At 49.9% G+C, this 5,267-nt stretch overlaps 1 pseudogene; it reads right to left on the bottom strand.

Annotated features, from left to right (window-relative positions):
- Positions 1-213: 213 nt before the first annotated feature.
- Positions 214-334, bottom strand: LOC136662670 (5S ribosomal RNA; annotated as a pseudogene).
- Positions 335-5,267: the final 4,933 nt, after the last annotated feature.

The raw sequence follows: 5,267 nt of genomic DNA, 5'->3' as shown, positions 1-5,267 counted from the left end.
CATGCAGACATCTTAGGAAGCAAATGTCTGTCCTCTAGGCATTGCCATTCTCTTGCACTTTGCATTTTGAGGCTGCCTACTTCTAGAAACAGGAGCTTGCACATACCCATCATGGTTTTTAACCTTGTGATGGATTTTCCTTCTAGAAATCTGTCCAGTCTCCTCTTAAAGGCATCTGGTTGGCAACCTTCAGTCTCGAAAGACTATGGTATAAGCCTACAGCACCCAGTATTCCCAGGTGGTCTCCCATCCAAGTACGAACCAGGCCTGACCCTGCTTAGCTTCCGAGATCAGACGAGATCGGGCATGTACAGGGTAACAGTTGCCAGTTGCCATTTCCACATCCTGTGGCAAGGAGTTCCACAGACTAATCACACACTGGGTAAATAAATACTTCAGTCTGGCTGTTCTAACTCTCCCAATGCTTGGTTTTAGTGGATGATCCCTAGTGTTGTTGCGTATGGGGGCTGGAGAAGGCCAGTACAACATTTTCTCCAGATCAGGACCCTGAGAAGACCTGTGACGAGGTGGAACCACCAAGCCCACGATAAACCCCACAGTTCCCAGCTGCTGAGTGGGTGCAACAGCTCGATGGGGGGGGGGGAAGCTATTCAGACAGCTTTGCAGCCTCAGCTCTGGTTACTCAGGGTTCGGCTGGATCGCTCCCTGGCTGGCCCAAGCCCCTCGCTCCTGCAGCCTGTGTCCTCCATACGTCAGTTTGGGTTGCTGGAGAAGGACCTGGATGCAAACACAGGTGTCCAAAATGAAAAAAATGCATAGCAATCAGGAAATGCATAATCTGTGTGAAGCCCCTTGGTTGGATCTTAAGAGAAACTCAGTTTTTAAATGTAAGTATTCAGCACCACACTCTCCCCTGAAAAACCTTTTTCCCCATTCATCAAAAGTCCTTGCCTCTCTCTTTCTCACTCCAACTGCTTTAACAACTGCTCCTCCTCTCCTGACTGAAGCAAGACCGATGGTGGCAGGCAAACTCTTGTCCCCGACTCTTCCTCTGGCTCTTCCTTGGGGCAAACCACTTAGCGGTTATTAGGGAAGCAATTTTGGGGAAGCTTGCTTCTTCTTTTGGAGAGCAAGCTGGAGTAGTCGTAATAACCCTCTGCAGTCATTTATTTCAGGAGCGGCTTGTTCCTTGAGAGCAGAGACTTTCAAGGAGAGCCTTCTGTTCTTCTCTGGCTGCTGTCTGGAGCCCAGACCAAAGTTTGCAAGCTTTGCCAAGGGCCCCTTTGCGAGCAGTCGGCCCAAACCAACTGCCCTGCTCACATCACCACTTAAGGGTTCTGGCTGTGAGCAGGATTCATAAAGAGTGATGAAAGGTCAGCCTTTGGACCATCTTGACCTTTCCACTGGGCCTTTCCTCCTGAGCCACTGTGCCCCAGGCCAGTTCCAGATCCCTCCCTCCATTTTTCAACGGTCAGCAGTCTCTTAACCTCACCAGGCCCCACCTTGGAGACCTCATTGTTTTGGATATATCCAGCTTGCACCCCTAGTGTCTCTCCGAGCTGTCGATCAAACAGCATGCAAGGCTGCAGGGAAGTGCTGCAGATCCAGGGCTGAGTGTTTGCTTCTCATACCAATGACCTCAGGTACCATCCCTCGCAGGAGCCTGCCTGGGGAAGGAGACTGCCTGGAACCCTTGAGAGCTGCTGCCGGTCAGTGTTGAGGGTACTGAGCTAGAGGAAGCAAGGCTCTGGCTCAGATTTGGGCAGCTGCCTAGGAGGGGCTGCAAACCAGAAGGTAGCTGGCCTGGCCTGTCTCTACTAGTTTTCAGTTCCCCAGTGGAGACTGATAGCAAGCCCTTTGCTACTGACGCAATGCAGTCCAAGAGCCAGGATTAGAAGCTTCCACCTGTGACTGCGAACTGCTAGACCAAGCTGCTGCCTCTGAAACACTCACCCACCCACCCACCCAGCCAAGCTGCTAATGGGATTTTGCATTCCGCGCTGCTGCAGACGCTGTGTTAAACTCCGTAGTTAACCTGACCCAGGCTAAGAGCACTGAGAACACGTACGAAGGAGAGGGAAGGTTAGGCTGACTCTTAGGAAGGACTGGCAAGGAAATAGGAACCAGCTTGTATTAGGGGTGATAGACCCATCTTCTAGGGTCATTTTAAAATATCCCCTAATCAATACTCACCCAATGTAACTTATGCGTTGTGCTAAAAGGCAGAGGGAATGAACTGGCACTTCTGGGGGAAAAAATTAGGCTTTCTGTTTTCAATCTCCTATGTGATTCTGTGATGCCAGAGAGCATAGAGGTTCCCCTAATATCCCCTACTCGTTTTTCTTGAGTAAAGAAATGACCACCCGAAAGGGAAGGTGTGTGTGGCCCAGGGAGGTAGGCACCTACTCCCCATGGGTAAAACTTGCCTGTGTTGTTGAACGGAGACTGGGAGTTAATTCACACTCTGCAAGATAATGCAGAACTCTGCAGAGCACAAGACCAAGCTGACTCCCAAAGTAGTCTCATCCTCTCATCACTGCCCTCCCCCCCAGCACATCTTGTGGTAGTTCATTTTTCATGAAAAAGTTTAGGAAGTCAACTAAAGGGGAAGCAAACTCAGAGCAGGATACTCAGGGGGTTTGACAATGCTGAGAAAATGAACATATTGGCAAAATGTCGTTCCCAATCACCGCAGTCGGGGCCAACGGAGATGCTGCTCCAGTTGTCCTTATATAATTGCCGTGTGCAGAGGAAGGTCGGCAAGAGAGCAGGGCTTGCTGTGTGACCAAAGAAGCTTCCAGCAAACTCTTTCAGCAGAAGGTATGACATGGTGGTTGTGATAAGAGCAGCTGAGAGTATTCATGGGGGGGGAGAAGAAAGCAAGAGTGGGAACAGATCTCTTCTCTCACTGGTACAATGGGCTCACTGGCGTCGCTAGGGGGGTGCGGGGGGTGCAGGCCACACCAGGTGACGTGTCCTGGGGGAGGATGCGCTACCCCGTCGTGCCATACACTTTTGGATGTGGAATGTCCAGCAGAGTGCAATGCAAACAACAGAACTGAAATAGCTCTTTTCCTTCAAAAGTTATGGCCAAAAACCCGGAAGGAAAAAAATGTATGGATCCCTATGGAAAGTGAAAGTGAGCCTATTGCACGTTTACTCTCGAGTAGGTGTACTTGCCATAGTCTGTTGGAAAGGGTAGGTGGCAAGGAATCCAAGGACACCAGAACGGTCCTGATCCAATGAGTGCAGCCCCCAAAAACACAAAAGTGAGAAGTAGGTCCTTGCCTCCCTCCCAGCTGCATCTATTGAGCCTGAAACTAAGCCAGGTGGCCGTGTTTACTCGTGAGTAGGCAAACTTGCCTTAGTCTGTCAGAAAGGGTAGGCAGAGAGGACTCCAAAGACATCAGAATGGTCCTGATCCAATGAATGCAGCCCCCAAAAACACCTGAGAAAGAAGTCCCTCCCTCCCTCCTGCAGTCTATTGAGCTCTATGGAAAGCAAACTCAGTCTCATGGTCATGTTTACTTGCGAGTAGGCAGACATGCCTTGCCTTTTGATCAGGCCAGGCAAAGGGGAATGTGAGGCCACCAGAAGGGTCCTGATCCAATGGAAATGGAGCACAACAAATGCTCCAGAAGGCAGCCTCCCCCCCCCCCCCACTAAGAAGGACAAAGGAAAGAGGCTTCAGCTGGTAAGTTTTCCATTTTGCACTTGCAAAGCCAGGAGGGTCTTTATCTTGATGTGCCTGAAATAGAAGCACTTTAAACTGGGCACTGGGAGGGCTGGAAATCTCACTGATTCTTTTTTTTGGGGGGGGGGGTATTGCAGGCAGACTACAGAGTAGGCTCCATTGACCACTACGGGACTTACTTCTGAGTAGACATGCATAGGATTGGGCTCACAGGCTGCACTCAATGGGTCAATCCCATTGACCACAATAGGACTTACTTCAGAGTAGATTCACTTGGTGGAACAGGACTGGCTCCCCCTTATTTAGTTATTTCTTTTATTTAAATTTAATTACTTATAATTATTTATAATAAGTGCAAATTTATTCTAGACTTTATATCTTTAGGGTAGAATGGAAAGCAATCAAAATGTAACAGGATGTGGTGATGGCATCTGGCCGAGATGCCTTTAAAAGGGGATTGGACCAATTTCTGGAGAAAAAGTCCATTTCAGGTTACAAGCCATAATGGCTTGTAACCATAACCTCCTGATTTTAGAAATGGGCTATGCCAGATGCAAGGGAGGGCACCAGGATGCAGGTCTCTTGTTGTCTTGTGTGCTCCCTGGGACGTTTAGTGGGCTGCTGTGAGATACAGGAAGCTGGACTAGATGGACCTCTGGCCTGATTTAGCAGGGCTATTCTCATGTTCTTATGACCTTTGAGGAGCACAGGCAGCTCATCCTCCCTGAACTTTTTTTTCTATTTCACCCTGAGGGAGTTTCCTGGTAAGTACATTTTTCACACTTGCCTGACAGTTCCCTCGTGAAAACGGAGGTGGAAATGGGGACAGAGGGTGGCATCTTCCAATGCGTCACTGTGTATGACAACTGCTGGAGAACAGATATGCAGAAGGATGAGGACAGGCCAGGAACTGAATTTGAGCTTAATCCACTGGGGATGCATCTGTCGCAATTCTCCTCCCAGCACAAACTGTGGCAGTGGATACGTGTGCAGTGGTGGTGTGGAAACAACATGGGAGCCTTGTGCCCAAGGCTTTGCAGGAAAGGTCCATTTTGAGGAGGGATTTGGAGGAAGGAAGAGAGCAGTGTTCAAATTATGGGGGAGGGAAGAGGGGGACCTTAACCCATTTCTGCCCAGCCTGGATGGTTTCCCATCCCTTACCCGCAACGCCCGCTTTCCATTAACCCAGATGTACCACTTTACATGGTCATGTTGGCAACCTTCAGTCTCGAAAGACTGTGGTATTGCGCTCTGGATGGTGGTTCTGGCACAGCGTCTAGTGTGGCTGAAAAGGCCGATTCGGGAGTGACAATCCCTTCCACTCCAGGAGCAAGTGCATTCTGTCCCTGGTCTGTCTCCCTGGCTATGGGCCTTCCTTCTTTGCCTCTTAGCCTCAGACTGTTGGCAAAGTGTCTCTTCAAACTGGGAAAGGCCATGCTGCACAGCCTGCCTCCGAGCGGGCCGCTCAGAGGCCAGGGTTTCCCACTTGTTGAGATCCACTCCTAAGGCCTTCAGATCCCTCTTGCAGATGTCCTTGTATCGCAGCTGTGGTCTAACTGTAGGGTGCTTTCCTTGCACGAGTTCTCCATAGAGGAGATCCTTTGGGATCCGG

The sequence above is a fragment of the Tiliqua scincoides genome, chromosome 11 (assembly GCF_035046505.1).
Source record: "Tiliqua scincoides isolate rTilSci1 chromosome 11, rTilSci1.hap2, whole genome shotgun sequence".
Classification (NCBI taxonomy): domain Eukaryota; kingdom Metazoa; phylum Chordata; class Lepidosauria; order Squamata; family Scincidae; genus Tiliqua; species Tiliqua scincoides.
This window is presented reverse-complemented; position numbering and strand designations above follow the sequence as displayed.